This window comes from Caretta caretta, chromosome 9 (assembly GCF_965140235.1).
Source record: "Caretta caretta isolate rCarCar2 chromosome 9, rCarCar1.hap1, whole genome shotgun sequence".
NCBI classification, from domain to species: Eukaryota; Metazoa; Chordata; order Testudines; family Cheloniidae; genus Caretta; species Caretta caretta.
The window spans coordinates 45,307,757-45,327,563 of NC_134214.1; the positions used below are offsets into that span (position 1 = coordinate 45,307,757).

The 19,807-nt window shown below is 40.7% G+C and overlaps 1 protein-coding gene across 1 annotated transcript in view; it reads left to right on the forward strand.

Annotated features, from left to right (window-relative positions):
• ARHGEF4 (Rho guanine nucleotide exchange factor 4) overlaps positions 1 to 19,807 on the forward strand; it is a 328,085-nt gene that overhangs the window by 86,189 nt on the left and 222,089 nt on the right.

Consider the following 19,807-nt stretch of genomic DNA (forward strand, 5'->3'; position numbering starts at 1 on the left):
TTAAAAATAAAAGGTGAGGTGCTGGGATGCCCTTCAGAAAACAGATTGCGCCAAGTTTACGGCTGGAAGTGCAGCCAGTTCCTGTTCCAACAGCAGGAGACTGTTCCCTCTTTCTGCTAGAATAGTGCTTTGCCTTAAACACTATCCACAAAGCAACTTTCTACCATGAACCTAAGTGGTTAGGGGCCCAGTTAATTATCCATTAATGTTGGAGTGCCACCACTAGATAACGTATCCTGGGTATTCACACCACACACATTTCTGCAGTGGCAAACTGGAGGCAACATCCATGCTTTGAGTAAAATAGAGGCAGATCATATATATGTGCTTTATAAGGAACCACACTGCTTTCTTCCCTCTCCAATGAGATCTCAGCTCATAGACTTCTGTATTACTGCAAAACTATCAGTGGAAAAGTAGAGTGGGAATGGACTGCAGATATCAAGAGAGACTGGAATAAGACACATCTGCCCCCAAGCTCTTATAGGAGCTGGATCTTCCCAATTTCCTGGATCTAAAATATTAAATAGACAATACATGGCCAAGATTTCAGTCCTGGCCTCCAGTTTTATGGGCAAGATTCAGAGCTCCTCTGACTTCAACAGAGCTGCATCTATTTATGCCAGCTGAACACCTGGCCATGTGTATCCAGTGTGCCTACATGCATAAAGTTTCAAGGTGTGAATAGCCAGCAGTGTGCAGAAATCGGGGCGCGCTGTGCCTGTCCAACTACATGACTTACATGCACACACATTTTTTTAAAAACTCATTTTGGAGCCGCAATCAGTTGGGCATTCAAAAACTGTCTTGAGCCTGGCTGAAAGTTTGGTCTTCTATACAGTCGTTGAGAAGGGTCAGATACCCTCCAATTCAGAGAATGACCATATCTCTCAAGGGAAAATCTGTTAAGATTAAATAGGGTATAAAACTCTTATTAACCATCTCAAATTCTAGACTAAATATAATTAAATTTATAAAATTATACTTACAAGGCAAATGATCCTCCTTAAGGGCTATCTTGATATATAGGCTTAAATTCTGTTTCACCAAATTCTTAGTAAAAGTCACCATATGGTAAAAAGGGAGAAAAGTGATGGGATATAGTCAAATTTAGGATATTTTATACCAGAAATAAGATATTCTGACCATAACTAGGGAAAGTTAACTGTGCAGCTGCCCAATGAATGAGATACACCTGTCTTTGAGCTTTTGTTCTCTTTTTAGCAATTACTGTCAAATGACTTTGCCTTTTGCTATTTATTTATTTCTTGCATGCATGGACAATTTTAATGAAAATCATACAGCTTTGTATTTCACCATAAGACAACACCCCATTCCACACTTCAGCATACCACTGATAACTGTAAGGATGTACAGTAGAAAGCAGATGCCAAACCTTAACCTAATTTATAAAAAGTATGTTAATTAATTCAACAGTGAGTCTACAAATACTTTCACGCATAGGAATAAGTTCCCTTTTGTTATGCATGCTGAACAGTCATCAACAGTAGTGGAATCAGTGTGTGCATTGAGGGTAAAATTGGGGGCCCCTCTATAAAGGTCCAGAGCACCTATCCACCATGTTGAGGGACTAAAGTAGTTAGGGCTTAAGTAGTTAGGTCCTCTACACAGTGGGAGTTTCAACCAGAGAAAGCTGGAATGTACTTTAGAGCAGAACATACCTCTGGGCTCGAAGCCATGTATGATTAGCTCTACCTAAGACTTTAGAGTCCATAATATTCAATCAGGACCAAAGTTATTCTAGAAAACTCACGTTTACTGAAGGATTTGGGTAAGTACTAAACATTGTTAAATACTATATTACTCAGAGCAAAGATCAGGCTTGACCCATGTTTGGTGACACATACAACTGTCTAGTCTGAACTGGAAGTATAATTTCAAATAGGTGTGAAGTAAGAGACTTTTCCACTCAAGTCTTTGGCACTTTCCCTCTAAGCACATTTGGTTAAAGGTATGCAACTGACTGAAATTAAAGTCAGAACTGACCAAAATGCACTGCATTTTGCATTGTAATATACTGATTTTAATACAGCTGTAGAGAGGGAAGTCTGTAGATGTTTGGCTATAGTGCTAAGGGTAAACATTCTATACCTATATCTTAGTCAGAGATTTAAACAGAACAAAACTCAAAGGACAATCCAAACTCGTGTTTATGTGAGGAAGCAAGTTGCATAGCACATCATGGCTTTGTTTTTGCAAGGGAGTGGGGTTTACAGTGACAATGAATTTTTTTTTCTTTTTTTTTTTTTTTTTACGCTTCCGGATTTTCTCACCATATGACACGATGGGTGTCACAATTATTTCACAATGTTAAACAAATCAGCCAGAAGACTAAAAACCCTGCACCCCTCTCAGGAAAAAAACAAAAAACAGAACACCACACTTGGAAACAAGATTATCAGCCTCTCAGTTTTTGTCATTTGTGTTGGCCAGATTCCAGCTCTAACCATTACATTCTCCCTGCTCAGCAACTTCAGCTGGGTACAGAATTCTACTGAGCTGTATCATTGTGACGTTGCTTTGTTTAGTTTTGTTTCACCTGTGGTGTGACGGCATTTCAGTGGTCGATGAAGTGATTCCCTGATAGCCTTTCTCAGCATCAGACTTAAACCGTAAGACCCTTAGGACAATTATACTTCATCCCAAAGGTTCTAAGCAGAGGAAAGAAAGCCATCCCAAGCTGGGATAACATCCCTTCCCATCTCCCGCATGTGAGGAGGCTCCACCTCCCTCTCCTCTCTGTAGACATAATAAAAGACCCTAAATGAGAGGCTTGCCTTTCTACCCCTCCACTGGGCCCCCCCAACATGCCCCCCCCAGCAGATAGAACATTGGCTCCTCAGCCATGTTACTTCTGTGGCTGGTCCATGCTTCCTCTACGGACATACTGCTGGCTTAGCACTTTCAGGCATTACATACGTAAGGACTAATTAGTTCATGTTAAAACTTTTGGACGAAAGCAATGGAAGAATTGCAATACTTATCATTTTGAATATCTGAAACACTTTCCAATGTTTACACACTTTTTAGTTTAAAACCTCTGTGGCTTTTGTTTCTCTGAAATCTGTTCAGTGGGATGTGACTTGCTGAAACAGACAAGCTTTTGCCTTGCTTACTGTTTGGCTAAACATCCAAATCATGATTAAGTCATTTACTGAAAGCAGTTTGTATTTTGATCCTTGCGTACCAGACATAGCTTTCCCATGGCTGGGAAGTTTCCATGGCAACTGATTAATAAAGATTAGCTTTGCTTATAAAGTAGTAAGACCCAAGTACATCTTGTTTTATGGTGTAGATAATCTCTAGATCTCTTTTTGGAGACAGGCACCTATCAAACAAGTGCCACAAGCGATCTGTTCTGATTTATAAACCAGGGTAGAGGGGCCATAAGTGTGACGTCCTTTCTGAGTATTTTCAATTTTCCAACCTCTTAAAATCTGCTTATTGGCCCATTTGGAGAACTGCTTCTAGTGAGCAAGTGTTTCCTGAACCCTTCATGGGGGTTACCACATAATGGCATAGTACTATCTTTTTACTTCTAAACTCTAAGCTAACTTAGGCAAAAGCTGTTTAGATCTACATCTCCCTCTAAAGTGTAAAGAGTTAAAACAAAGACATTTAAATTACAGGGGTAAAAAAGAAATCACTGAAATTTTGGAGGGGGCTCATTTTTGCCCCCATCAATTTTTTTTTTGTAGTTTAAAATATCTAAAATATCTAAAAAGATAAAATAAAATTCTGTACTTGTGGTTTAGAACAAACACTTGGTTTCAGATCCAATAGGTTTAAATTTTTCTTTAACTATGAAGATGTTAACAATTTTATGTGATTGGGAAAGGGGAAGATGCATGAGCAAGAATGTAAGAGCTGTCCCTTATTTTTCCAGACTTTGATATGAACACCAAATTTGGACAATGGTAGCTGAAAGTTTTCCAAATTTCAAGCAAATCTGGGTGAAGTTTGACTGAACTTGGGCCTATTTATTGTTTGAGTGCAAACCAGGAAAAGTTTGGCAGTTTAAACTTAATTGTACTTGGACTTTCATGCAACCTGAAATGCACTTTGTTCTTGAAACAAAAGGAAAATCATGGGCTTTGCACAGCTCTAGAACATAAGGTATGTCTACGCTGCAAGTAAAGGTATGTTTGCAGCACAGGTAGGCATACTTATGCTAGCTTTAATCTAGCTAGCACGGACATGCCTACCTGTGCTATAATCAGTGGAGACGTGCAGTGTAGACACGCCCATAGTCTCCACCTTGATGCTTTGCTAGCTGTCAAGTTTGGGAACCATAAAAATCACTTTGGCCAGAGTCTTGTCATAAGTTTTCCCTTCCTTATACTGTCTATGCCATAAATGTAACGCTTCTTGGATCAGAGTGCAGTACAGTCACTCAGTTTCATGGCCATACTGGGTCAGACCAATGGTCCATTTAGCTCAGTATACTGTCTTCCAACCATAGCCAATGCCAGATGTTTCAGAGGAAATGAATAGAACAGGGTAACTATTGAGTAATCCATCCCCTATTGTCCAGTCCCAGCTTCCGGCAATCAGAGATTTAGGGACACCCAGAACCTGAGGTTGTGTCCCTGACCATTTTGGCTAATAGCCATTGATGGACCTATCCTCCATGAAGTTATCTAATTCTTTTTTGAACCCAGTTATACTTTTGGCCTTCACAACGCCCCCCGGCAACAATTTCCACAGGTTGCCTGTGCATTGTGGAAAGAAGTACTTCCTTATGTTTGCTTTAAATGAAGCCTATTAATTTCATTGGATGTTGTTGTGTTTATGTGAAGAGGTAAATAACGTTTCTCTATTAACTTTCTCCACTTTTTTAGACCAATATCATATACCCCTTGGTCATCTCTTTCCTAAACTGAAAAGTCCCAGTCATTTTAATTTCTCATCCTGTTCCATGCCCCTAATAATTTTTGTTGCCCTTTTATGTACATTTTCCAATTCTAATGTACCTTTTTTGAGATGGGATGACCAGAACTTCACTAAGTATTCAAAGTGTGGGTGTACTGTGTGTGATGCTGGTAGACCAGGTGTCTGCTCATGCCAAGACCCCAGGCCTCACTGAAGACTAACATACATATCTGGAAACTAGTATGGCTTACCTTTTGGGTAATATAGTTAAAATAGATATTCGTGCTATATTACCTTTTTAAATCTAAGACTGTAACTCATTTGTGTGTGTGTATGTTTCCTGTTTTAACCTTGTAAATACTTCTCATTTATTTTCTTAGTTAAATCTTTGGTTAGTTTATTATAGCATTGGCTACAGGTGTTGTCTGTGGTTTGAGATCTGAGTACTATTGACCTGGGGTAAGTGATTGGTCCTTTGGGACTGGGAGTAACCTGAATATTGTGATTTTAGGTGTAAAGTGACCATCTATTACATAGTCCAGTCTGAGTGGGTGGCAAGATAGACTGGACTGCCCAAGGGGACTGTCTGTGACTCCATGGTAAGACCGTTGTTGTGCTTTAGGATTTCACACTTGTTAATGGGTTGCTGAAATCTAATTATGGAACATACAGCCAATTTGGGGTGTCTACTCTTGACAGTCTGCTCTGAGGTTGGCGTTTAGGGTCGTGAGCCACTCCAGACAGAGTGACACCAGGGTTTTATATAGCAGTATTATGATATTTTCTGTTTTATTATCTCTTTCTTAATGATTCCTAACATCCTGGTTTTTTGCATGTCGCTGCACATTGAGCAGATGTCTTCAGAGAACTGTCCATGGTGACTCCAGGATCTCTTTCTTGAGAGATAACAGCTAATTTAGGCCCCATCATTTTGTATGCTTTGTTTTTTCCAATGTGCATTTCTTTGCACTTATCAACATTGAATTTCATCTGCCATTTTGTCCCCCAGTCACCCAGTTTTGTGAGATTCCTTTGTAACTCTTTGCAGTCAGCTTTAGTTTTAACTATCTTGAGTAATTTTGTATCATCTGCAATTTTTGCCTCCTCACTGTTCTCCCCCTTTTCAAGATCATTTATGAATATGTTGAACAGCACAGCCCCAAGTACAGATTATTGGAGGGCCCTGCTATTTACCTCTTTCCATTATGAAAATGGTTTTCTATCTTTTAACCAGTTACTGAACCACGAGATGACCTTCCCTCTTATCCCATGACTTTCCTCTGAGGTTTGTAACTACAGTTCCATGTTGAGCTATCAGAAAGTTATCGAGGGAATTATATTTTAAAGCTGCATGAAAGTGGTTGCACTGTAGTAACTACTGAAGCTGGACTTCAGCTAAATTTTTGGTTTTGAAATGACTTTTGTAGCTTCTTTTCACATAAAGCAATTTTTCAAGTGAAATTCTTCTTGATGGTGATAGTGATGAAATGTTACTGGAGGCCAGTAAGTGTGGACAGGTCTTTCAGCAAACCATAAGGTACCAGATTCTTTTTGATGGGTGGCTTGCAATGGGTTGAGCTCCCTTTGTCTGTCAGAAACTCTCTGAAAAAAACAGCCTTTATAAGAACTGAAAAAATACCTATTGAATAGATTTCTTTTACTCACTCAGTACAGCAGGTTCCTTCACTAGACTTGCATGCCATAAGCAATGCTTGATCTGACAAAACAATTTTCTACTAGGTCTCTCTCTCTTTAGTCATTCAGTCCTGCAACACTTTTGCACTAACCATGCCAAGTTCTTTTGATGCCCTGGGAATGTGGGCCACTATTCTGAAAGCTGAGAAATAAGCCAAGACCACACACATTTAAGATGAAACTTGCATTTGCAAACTGAAAGAACTCAGTGATGCCGGGTATAATTTATATTACTGCATTGGAGGACAGCATAATATCCATGAGGCTCAGAACCGCGAAATGCATAGTGGGGTTGTAAGGGAATAAAGCAATTAAACTGTAAGAAGACGCTGCAGCGAATCATGCTAGCAAGATGAAATTCTGGCTTCCGACACATTCTCAAAGTACTGATTTTTGGGGGACAACTGTTACCTAATCCCTCCTTGGGTCAATATTTTAGAGTGACCCAATGAGAAACTGGGGGAGGAGTCTGGTGGGTGGATTTGAAGAAACACAGGACTGGATTGTCCCCATCCTCCAGCTGTAGAGGGAAAACCTTTTGAGGAGTTGTGTTACCACTAGCTAAATTCCCTCTAGCTGCAAAACAACAGCCACAGAAGAGGATGCTAATTTAGACAGTATTAATTTCCATTATGACATCCTCACAGATGTCCTCTGGCTCTTCATCAAATGAAAATGTTGCTGGGAAAAATGTAACTTTCAGCAAGAAACCAGAAACCAAAACAATTTTTGGTTTTCCATTCAAAAATTTTCCATTGGGGCAGATTCTGGCTATCCCAGACACAATTGCACCCCACCAATAAGTTAAAATCATATTGGCTTCTGTGCTGGACTCTCCATTGTGACATGCACTGTTACTAGGAGATTAGGTTCCAAAGAAAGCAAAAGAGGTCGCTGTATTTTGTGGTATGTGCATACATGTCAGTGAAACAAGGCTGAATTTATACACTTGCTTCTTGTGGCAGCTCGGCACCAGAGCTCTGCTTCTTGTGACAGATTGTGGTAGGGCTCCTCTGAAAAGGTGTGAACTTTACCTTCACTTCACTATGCGCAAAACTGGCTTCATTCTTTGCCTCCTTCTCACATTTTATATTTCTATTCTACGACAGCTGTACAGTTTCACAAGCAAACTATCCTCATTTCGCTAATCCCAGGAGTTTGATGTTTCAAAAGAAATTACACTATTTTTATATGATCACGCAAGAACCATTCATTTTGAGATTTGAGTGCAAATGCTGAGGTGAAGGTAAATACAACTATTTCCCTAATTAGAAAACCCATGCAGCAGGTGTTTGTCAAACAAGATTACTCCCATTATTGACCCTCAGAGATTATCCCAAATCTTTTATACTGAGCATCCGTTAGGGTGCAGAAATTTTGAGGTTGGATTATTTGGATTAGGAGACATTTTGTACAAATGCATATGGATTGCCATCTCCAGATAAGAGAAGGGGGAGTGGGCTTTTTCACTTAAGGTCAGGAATAATTGCCTCTTCTGACATGAACTTTAAAAGATTTTATATTGAGAAACTAATGTATAATGCCTTTATAAAGTTGCCTTTTTTCTACAGTACTTTCATCTGAAATGTGGGCAAATTTACTGATCCAGTTATATGTATCTGAGGCTAAAGAGGAATGCATGATGCATTTCTAGGCACAAGTCACTTTTTAAAGAGCTGCATAGACCACTGTGGCATTTGGCCCTTACCACACACTGATGCCAAAACACATTGAGAACATTATCAACTTTTTAAATTGCTACTGGCACGTTCAGGAAATTTACACATGACATTTAATGGCTGCTAAATTTTCAGCAATGAAGAGAAAAGATATGCTTCTATTATAACTTTGTTTTCAGCTTGAATTTATATACGGTATGGAGCTTAGGTAAACATCAGAAATTTTGCCACTGCCATGACACAACTAATAACTCTAACATATACTACTCTTCCATGCGAGCACAAATTATATAAAAGTCATCATTGACCATGATACTTCACTGCCAGTCTTTCCTTAGCATCCGCGAAAGGACAAGTGCAGACTTCCCATTGGTTTCTCTGAAAAGACTCATTAATTATGTCAGTAAAATAACTAGTGCATTCTGAGAAGGAGATTCATCCTATTGCAGTCATTCAGATAAAGAAGCCTTTTAAGAAGGGAAATTGGTTAAGTTCTAGACTTCCAGTACTGTATGAATAAGAATCTCTCTTCTCAGAAGTGATGGGAGTGGAATACAAGAGCCTTATTCTTGTAGTGCAAGATACTAGTAAACTACTGCAGTCAGAATACAGCCCTCTAATGTTGTCAGATCCTGTCCTCCTTCATTCCCACATTTTAGTATAGAGATACAGTAACATTTTGTAAATACTTTATATATGAATTTTAAACTTGTCTAGCTCTGAGAAAACTTCCAATGCTTGATGATCAGCTCAAAATTTTACTGTTCTCATTATCTCAGATCCCCAGGTCCTTTTCTGCAGAACTGCCACTTGCATCAGTCCCCAGCCTATAGCAGTGCATGTGATTCTTCTGTCCTAAGTGCAGGACTCTGCACTTGTCCTTGTTGAACCTCATCAGATTTCTTTTGGCCCAATCCTCCAATTTGTCTAGGTCACTCTGGACCCTATTCCTACCCTCCAGTGTATCTATCTCTCCCCCAAGCTTAGTGTCATCCACAAACTTCCTGAGGGTGCAATCTGTTCCATTATCCAGATCATTAATGAAGATGTTGAAGAAGTAATGGTGTTGCTACATGCCACCCTTGGGGTTTTCAGCTTTTCAATTATGGTTGGGATTCCACTGGAAATGCGCTAGACAATTAGCTAGGTAAGTTCATCCCCAACCATCTCGGCTGTGCCTGGCTAAGCTCAGTGGGGGTAGAGTATCTTTTTTTGTTACTGGTTTGAACAGTACCTAGCATAATAGGATGCCTTTTCTTGCACCTTTATAGTACAGGAGCTATAAAGAATAAGGGCTACAGTAGGGGAAAGTTCTGAAATGTTCATTTTTCTCTATGGATCCTGTTCTTCTTTCATTTGTTTTTAAATGATTCTGCACCCCATCAATGTGTTTGGCAGGTGTACATGATATAAATTGATAGTCCCTGATCCAAAGAACTCATTCAAAAAGAGAGACACTGAAAAGTACACAAAGGGAAGCCAGAGAGGATAACTTGGTGACTCTCTAAAAATGCTAGCTCACCTCTTGCAGGCATGAGGAAAGGAGCACTGAATGAGGACAAGTTATATATCCTACTCGACAGTACCACAAAGCGTTTCTTGGGTTCCTCACGGTGGTGACATTGAAAGTGCTCAGGCTCAGAGTGCTCAGTGACATCACTGTCCATGCAGATAACAGTTCTTCTGATGACAATTCTTCTGTGCTGACTCAAGAGTTCTTGGCTACCATGAAAATGAGGGGACCGTTCCAAATAGCTTCTGGCTTGGAACATATCGTTGGCAACATTTGATCTATGTTTACAGTGGGTTTGGAGGTAGGGAGGTAAATAGATACTATGACTAAAAGGCTATTCCACCTGCAGTTTGGAATTGGAGTGTGCTTAACTAGTTGGGGCAAATTTTAATTGTCCACCAAGGAGACTGATAGAACCAGTGGCAAAAAGTTTTGAGCAAGTTACTATGGCACCAACTGACCACTGCATCACTGGTCTGGCTATTTCACTGGCTCCTAAACCTCTTCCCCAATTCTGCTTACCAGTTTCTGTGATTTACAAATGGCTTATGACTAGTTGAAACAGGAGGACCCAGAGGATGAACATGGCTCCTCCCCTGTTTTCTAGAACCCAGTTTGTTAAACTTGCTACAGCTCTCTTTATTTTGGGGACGATATGAGGGGAGGGTGGCAAAGGAAGGAGCAGTTGGTGGATGTTTAGAATGCAATGGATTACAGGAATAGAATAAATTGACTGGCTGGATGACAATGGATTTTAGCAATGTAACTGTTAGTCATAGCAGCAAATATTGAACAGGTGTCATGTAGTATCCTTGGGTGCAGTTAGTCCTGCTCTTGCTTCCCGGGATTGTCCCTTGCAGACTGAAGAAGCTGCCAGGCTCTATTAGGGAGTCTTGGAGTCGTCTTCAGCATGTGGTGATCTGAGGTCTCAAGTAATGGTTGAATGAATACAAAGGATCCTGCACTTTACAAGAAAGCAATGTAGCAGAAACTTGCAGGAGAAAATGAATATTTATGGAATCTTGAGAGTGACCAGTTCTTTCAAGGCGAGAAATGGATGAACCCATAAATAGTCCCGTGACCTCTCTGCTTTTTTAAACTTACGACAGAGAAAACCGGCAATATGAGGCAAGTCACATGCTGACATTTTCTTTCATTGGTTTATAAACATGCTTTGAGCATCTACCATGCAAAATCACCCTGCTGATCATTTGTTAGGTGGCATCAGTTTAGTCACTTTATGCTCAATTCACGAAAGCTCATGCTCAAATAAATTGGTTAGTCTCTAAGGTGCCACAAGTACTCCTTTTCTTTTTGCGAATACAGACTAACACGGCTGTTACTCTGAAACCTGTCAAAACGGTGTGCTTTTGAGTTGATCCCACTGTACATATGTCTTCCCTGGAGCTCACAAACCCCATAGGTAGGGCTAGTGAAGCTCTTCCCCGTACTTTGTAACTGTTTAGTAGAGGCCGGATTAAGAAAAAGTATCTACTGTGCAAGAACAGAGTGAGCTGTGCCTGGCCAACGAGCATATTACTTTGGGATTGATTTTTTCTTTAATTTTGAAGGAAAACTTTCATCCAGCTTGTAAACCTAAGGAGGGTCAGAGCTAGACAAACAGACTCATTAAAAGTGCTATTTTGGGGAATCCACAAAGCAACTAAATCCATCAAAATGACACTTTTAATTGCTGTGAGACTGAGTGGAGCTGTGCAGAACTTGCTGGGTTTTGATTCATGCTAGACTCTTCAAGATGACTAGTCTGAGGTGAATTTCAGTTTCACAACCAGTGAGGTTCATATGAAGCTTTGTGTTCAAATGAGTCAGTACTCCAGGTGAAACTGTGCCAGAACTACTGAGTCGTGCATGGTTTCAGCACAAAGCCTGTTCTGGCCATGCCTTGGGACTCCGATGTGACCTAAATCTTTCTCACCTCTTATTGGTGGAAAGAAATTTTGGCTGGCTGCCTGTCCTCTTGCATTCAGACTGCCTCCCCAAACCTTGTCAATCCACTGGAGAAGTCTCCATTTTGGGGCAGCAGGACTTTGAGTGACAAAGGCCGCCAAGGAGCATTAGTTCAGCCACTTTCTCCTGCGCTGCAAGGTATTAGGCTGGAGAAATAGCTGTATCTCACCAGACTTGCACATTGTTACCAACCTCATTGACATCCTCCATCAGCTTCATGATCGACAGAATGAACATGAGTGTAGCAACCAGCATGCGACTGTCTTACACCTTTTTCCCTGATGGTTTGCGTTCCGTTAGTGAGCTTAAATTTGGTTATTCAGAGATTCCATGGCCAGAAGGGACTATTGTGATCATCCAATCTGAACTCTTGTACAGCACAGGCCATAGAACTTCCCCCAAATAATTCCTGGAGCAGATCTCTTAGAAAAACATCCAATCTTGATTTAAAAATGGTCAGTGATGGAGAATCCACCTCAACCCTTGGTAAATTCTTCCAGTGGTTAATTACCCTCATTGTTAAAAATTGACACGTTTCCAGTCTGAATTTGTCTAGCTTCTACTTCCAGTCATTGGATCGTGTCATACCTTTTTCCGCTAGATTAAAGAGCCCATTATTAAATATTTCTTCCTCATGTAGATACTTAGACTGCAATCAACCATTTCTTGTGGAGCTAAATAGACTCAAGTAGATCAGTCTATCACCGTAGGCATGCTTTCTAATCCTTTAATCATTCTTGTGGCTCTTCCGTGAACTCTCTCCAATTTATCAACTTCCTTCTTAAATTGTGGGCACCAGAACTGAATACAATATTCCAGCAGCTGTTGCATCAATGTTAATGCAGAGATAAAACATCCTTTCTTCACCTTCTTGAGATTCCTCTGTTCATGCATCCAAGGATCACATTACCCTTTTGGCCACAGCATCACACTGGGAGCTCATGTTCAGCTGATTATCAGCCACGACCCCCAAATCTTTATCAGAGTCACTGCTTCCCAGGATAGAATCCCCCATCCTAAAAGTATGGCCTCCAATCTTTGCTTCTAGATGTATGTATTTACATTTAACCATATTAAAACCCACATTGGATGCAAGCAAACAGTTTACCAACTGATCTAGATCTCTCTCTTTTTTTATTTACCACTCCCCCAATTTTTGCGTCATCTGCAGGTTTTATCAGTGATGATTCTATGATTTTTTTTCCAGGTCATTGACAAAAATGTTAAATAGTATAGGGCCAAGAACTGATCCCTGAAGGACTCCACTAGCTACACACCCATTTGAGAGTTCCCTGTTTACATTTTGAGACCTATCAGTTAGTCGTTTTTTAATACATTTAATGTGTGCCATGTTAATTTTATATCATTCTAGTTTTTTAATCACAATGTCATGTGGTACCAAATCAGTTTGAACCCAGGAGTTATTTTACGTTTGGAGGTAGAACCACCTGGCCAGGCAATGAGGGAGCCATATTTTTTGTTTCTGCCTGAGTGTAGCTCTCGCCTCTTGAAAACAATTCCTCAGGGGGCAGGTCTTTTACATAAGACTGCACCTGTGCTGCTGAGCATCTGCTTGATTTTTGCAGAAAGGCTTGCTGGGAATGGGGAAGTGGAAATAAAAGGCAGGTTCCGTTTCTTAGAGCGGAGAGATCTGGGAAAGTAGCAGCTTGGTAGGGAAGCTCTGCGGGGACCAGGAGGTGGGCATGGGCTGAAGACTGGCAGGGTGCTTGCAGTCTGAATGGGAGTCAGGGAAGAAGCCTAGATGGAGGTGGCTCTAGGATAAAGGAAGCAGGGTAATTTTCGGAGTTTGGAATGGACAGGTGCTTAGTTCAGCCTGGTGTCAGAGCCTGGAGTAGTGGGAGGGAGTGGGCTCCATGGCAAGACCTGGAGTAGGCACGGGATGGGAGGACTTAAAGGCAAGTTGTGACTTTAGGAGTGTGAAGGATGGCTTGAACACCTGACGTGTGAAAAGTTTCCGTCTTATCCAGAAAAAGGTTCAGAGAGAAGGGAAGGATTGCTCTGCTGGTGGGGAGCAGGACTTGTTTTGGAAATCTTGTATTTATGGATTGTTTGCCCTAGAGAGAGAGAGATTTTGGCATGGCTGGAGGGCCAAATTGTTTTATCTCCAGTGTGGAAACTGAGGCACAGCTGCAGTAGATAAGCGAGAATGTTGCAGAGTTCCACACAGAAGTAGGCTTACTCTCACAAAATGTCTTGAATCCAAAAACAGAATATGTCTCCCATGTTGTGCCAGGGAGAAATTTTTAATTTAGGCACATTCAATCCAGATTCCGAAGTAAAAGCAGTAATTGATTTACACACAGCAAACTTAGTGCTAGGAGTCTGAACCAGTCTACCAGGCTGGACTGGCCTACATCAGTTCACATATACTTTCTCAGAGGCTTCTTTTCAACTCTGGTTAAAAATAATCTATAATAGGGCTGAGAACCCTGAAGAGGGAACCTTTTTCCCTTCACAAATGTTTGCTTTCACCCTCACAATCCAACAGTCAGCAAACGCAGTCAGAAATATCCCTTTCTACCTGTGTGGGTGCTGGAGGAAATATAGGGAGCTGGAAACATGAAACACCCATAAGGATTTTATGGGGTTTACTTAATTCAGGGTTGGAAGAAACAGAAAATGGCTTCTCCCTGTCACCCTGGGTTGCTTGTGTCTCTGCACTGCCAGTACCAGCTGATTTTTCCTTTAACCAAGTGCACCAGCCTGTCTTCTAGGCAGGAGAGGATCAGATAGGAGGGACTAGCAGACTCACTAGAAATACTCAAGTCGAGACCCCCGAGTGGCAAGGGTCTGAGTTGTTCTGAGTGGTGCACCAGCCCTAAGGATAGCTAGTTCACTGGGTCCCACCAAACTTTGCATGGAAGAAATTTGGAAGAGATCATGAATGCACTCACTTGCAGTGGGGACAGGAGCAGCTTGTTTTCATTTACAGACTGTGCAATTCTGAGACGAACTTGCATTGATATTCTTCATCACAAGTCAGTTCTCTGTCAAATCCCTGCTTGTCAAAAATCAGTGACCGGAACCATCAGGATGCACTATCAAAACCAAATACGGTAATCTCTTGCAAGGGGGAACATTATGATTGGGCGCCACCTACTGGGCACCTCTGCAGTTCATATTTTATTGTGATGCTATTGCCCATCACACTTATTTTGGAAAACTAGAATGGAAACATGAATGGTCACTTCAGTTGCTTGCATTCACTATTGTTTGGCATTAAGTTGTAGACAAGAAAGTGAAGCCACGTTTTTGCTGCCACAGCACTGTAAATCACTCTGGTCTGTAGGATTCTCACACATACAAGTTGTACCAGTATGAGACTGTTAGTTGTTAAACAACTGTTATGGCCTCTGTATACTAATCAGACTCGTACATAATCCATTCACTACTGCTGGCAGCTGAATGTGGCCTGATGTCAGTTGTTAATGTCCATGTGTTTTGAATGGAATGTCTGGAGATTCATTCTGTAGAGAGAGGTTAATATGTCTTGGTTCAAGCTAACATTTGCATAGCTAGCTAGCTACAGGAGTCTATTCCCTTCTCCATTGCTATTAATCAGTTTCACGTAGTTATGGTACCAATACAATAAAATATACATTTCCTTTGTTCAGGAATTAAGTGCCCCCAGTGTGCTTGGCGTTACACAAGAAGCATGGAAAATGAGGAAAACAAAGGGGAATATACAGTTTTATACACTGGAGTCCCTCTGCCAGTGAAGAAAACTGTTCTTGTATAATCTCTAGATTTAACTATACAGAACACATTCTGGAATTTAATGAGACAAAACTCTAAGGGTTAATCCTTGGAAATTGACTTACACGTATTAAGGTAATTGGCTTACACATATCAAGGTTACATTTCAAAGCTTGTGCATCTTGATATGCAATAGTTTCTATCTGTATTTCCTTCCAAATGATCAGAGCCTCTCACAAAATTTACTGCTGAGTTACACTGTGGATTAGAGTGTAGAATTTTGCCATAAATTTTAGTTCACACCACAGAGTGGCAGCAAAAGCAGTTGATTTCTGCAGATTATTAATGCAACATTCCCCTCTTAGTGTTCTGTTTCCTTTCTGAAATCTGACTTTAATTTTCATCAGTATCAGAGAACTGAATAGCAGTGGATTATGCCATGTGTAATGCAGCCAGGTGCTGTGTGAGCTACCCATACACAATTCAGAATTGAAGTGCTTTGTCAAAGCAGTAACACTTGTTATTCCAGTCCTGGAACTTGTCTGGGCAGCAACTTCCATTTGTGTTCAGTTCTGCGTTGTCTTTTTCATGGCTACTAATGAACAGGATGAAATGCTCAAACTCATTTTTCCTTGTGGTGAATTCAGGCTCTGAATCCAGATCTCCAGAGGTGAAAAGCTAATGCATTAATGCACTGCAGTACGCAGCCCTCCAGGAGCGATAGGCTGACCAGCTTTCAGAGTGAAAACAAAGAGGGGATGGATGGAGCAGTTTCAGTGGAGTTTGCAACTGGGATTTACAAAGAAAGGGTTCCCATTTATTTCTTCCTTTCCTGCCAGTCAAGCAGCACCATTCTCCACCTCCCTACCACCCTCCAACTTAGATCATTAAAATTCAGGACATGTAAAGGAAAAACATTTTTACCCATCCGGCCCCTTTACTGTCTTTCAGTTCCAGTCCCTTCACTATATTTTCTACCCTGTATCAGAAGGACCAGCTGGTTTCTACTTAATTTTCTCTTGCTCTGGGTCTTCTTTTGGGCCTGATTCTCCATTTCTTGCTTGCTTTATAAGCATGGCCTCGCATGGATGACTTCTGCTGCAACCAAGGAGATTTCTTACAGGAGCAAAGCTACTCAAAGTAAGGGTTGCAAAGTCTGACACCCCCCTCCCCCATGTGTTTTGCTATTTATTCTATGCTTCTGCTTTTACTCCTATCATCCTCCTCTCATGATCATTTATCATAGTCTTCCTTTCACTGTAGTGTCTCATTCTCTCACTCATTCACTCTTTTCACTCTCCCATTGTGCCCCTGTGCCCTGCACAATCTGTTGCTCACATCCCATGAAGTGAAGAGTTGACAAGCCTAGTTTGGACTCTGTAGACAGCTGCCTTGTGTGACGGTGTGGCTGAGCAAACATTTGAAATATACGCAAGGAATTCAGCTTCCTTCTACTGCTGCCGTTTGTGTGCATGTATTCTGTTTTTGCAACTTGAACAAATAACATTCATTTTTTTCTCTATTGACTGATTGGTCAAATATTTCAAATTCAGGCTGTGGCTTGACTTGATTGTTTCTGTTCCCTGATTTTATGAGTGTGCAGAAAATTAAAACTTGTTTTTCACATGTTGTGCTCTTGACTTTGAAAATTGCTCTTAAACTTTTTTGCCAACCAAACGGGATCATTAATAATCTAGAACCCTTGACTGTGTAATTCTCCCGCCCATGATCTGGTTTATAAAACTAATTTTTGATCAGGAAAAGTATTGTAAACATAAACACTCTTTCACCATGATTACATAGTGTTTAGTTGCTCAGACAAATGACAGTTTGTTGAGAGGCTGATTACTTCATTTTTTTTAAGCTTCTAAAACCCGTCTAGTACAAAGTCTTTCGATGCACATGCAATATTTAATGCCATTCTTAACATTTAAGCTTGTCTGGGCAGGGTCAGTATTTCTCTGTACAATACCTAAAACAATGGCCCCTTGATAATGACTGGGGCCTCCGAGCGTTATTTGTGACATAAATAAATTGCATAGAAAATGGCATTAAAAACATTATTCAGGTTGCAAAGTCAAGCACTTGAAGGTTAAGAAATGTCAGATTCACGGTTCCTGGTTCACCCTTAATTTGAGTCCCTACTTGCGTATGCATGATGATAGTATGGGATCATGTAATTAAAGACTATCTTTTCTTCGTATTCAGTACCCAGAATGGGGACACAAAGGGCAGAACTAAGGATGCATGGGTATCCATATATAAAGTGCACTGATGTAATCTAGCCTGAAAGTCACAGAACAAGCACTGAATCTGAAACAAAGGGTTGTAATTGACTTACTAGTTGTAGATGAGAAGGTCTATTATGCATGGGAGCGATGTAGTGAGAATGCGACCCTACTTCTTCCTGTGATGCCATCACCCAAGTCAGACAGGGATGAAGAAAAGGCAATCTGCTTGATTAGATGACTTCAATCCACCTTTTTTATGGGCCTTGACATGCTCAAACAGCTCACAGGTCCCTCAGATATCCTGACTATGGCAGTGAGCAATAGTTATTAAATCAGAAAAACAAACAAGGAACCCACAGCTAATTGTGCAATGCTGTCCGTGGGGTTTGGGGAGTAGAACTGGATGCATGCAGCTCATTACATTAACATTTGTACAGAGCCCTACATCAGTAAGCAAGTAGAATGTAACCAGTGGTCTAGTCTCAGGCAAAATTCCCAGTAGTTCATTGCCTGAATCCTACATTACTAATCAGTTAGGGGCCTTCTCCTGCTCCCCATAGGAGTTTTACTATTGACGTCGGTTGGAGCAGAAATAGGACCTTGATTATTAAAACTATAAAAAATGGGTTTCATACAACAGAGGACTGAGGAATCCTGCTCCTTACAGGATCCTGATGCTAAGTGTGGAAGTGACTCACAGAGAGTTCAAGCTGGAACTTGTTCTCTTCTTTGCCTCGTCCCAAAGAAATGTCATAAACAAAACACAGTTGACTCATAGGAAGCAGAATATCTGACGTGAGCTGGAGAACAGGAGTTGAAGGGTAAATTTCGGATATCTTCCATCTGTTTTCCTTAATCCCCACTTATGGACATGGAATGAAATAAAGGGTTGGTGAAATGAGACACGAGAGAAGGAGTTTATTATGCTGGGCAGGTGTTGTCACTCTTCTTGTTGGCCTAGAATACCAAAGCAAAGCTCACTTTTAAGGCCAATTTTCTTTGAAGATAAAGGGATGCTAAATTTAAGTTTCCAAACTCCACCTTTGTTCCTTGTGGTGTTCATTGCATATTAGGAATGGGTGAATCAAAACATATAACCCAAACAGTATGAATGCAAACAGTCAGAGTAGATAATGATAAAAGTCCTCTTGGTTTTAATTGAGGAAAAGGCACATCACCAGGGGAAATGTATACCCTCCCATGTTGTCAAATGGATTGTCAGGGTACCAAAAGCAACACCCAATAGGAATGGCTAGAAAATGGGACAACTTGAGCAATCTGAAAGGAAAATGACTTTAAACTTTTTTCAACCTGTTAACTGTTGAATGTTCAGACTTCACAGCAGGTGAAAGCGGTTCTCCAACACCTAAAGGAATGAGGGGATCAGAGCAAAATGGCTAGATAACCTAGCTCATGTGACTTAAAAACCTAGCCACAGATTGATTGCAAAGTCCTTAGCCTCAGAAATCACCTGCTAGTCCCAAATCCCACACTGACTAATCACTCATCCAAATTATCCAGCAGACAAATACTTTCTGACTAAGATGTCTGTGCTGGAACTCCAGCAGGACTACTTGCATGAATAAGTTATTGGCAGAGGCCCTGAGAAAGGAAAAGTCATACAAACTACACGTGAATGTAGATACGATGAATAGAAAACTAAATACACAATCAATGTTTATTTTCTTACATATGGTAAGGCCAAGCATTCTGTCTAAATTGAGTGACTTACTTGAAACGCTGTAGCTATCAAAAGCATAGCATGTCAGCAGTAGCTGTAATTAAAGGTAAAACATATGGAGTTGGAGAAATGAACAGATAGCACGTGCTGTGTAAACTGCTGAGAGGCAATGGGCTGAATTCTCTACTGGCATAAATTGGCAGAGCTTCAATGACTTCCCTGGGACTGGGCTAATTTGCAGCTGCAAAAAACTTGGCCCAGTGGTGTCTGGTTGTCAGGCAGTGGCAGCAAGGAGCTGTTAAGAAGTGAGAAGATAGAGGCAATTCTACAAGGAATATTGTTTCCCAGACTATCTTAATCACACACTTGTATATGAAAAGTCAGGTTTTCTTGTAATATCCCTTGAAACATGTTTGTGCATGACATGGCT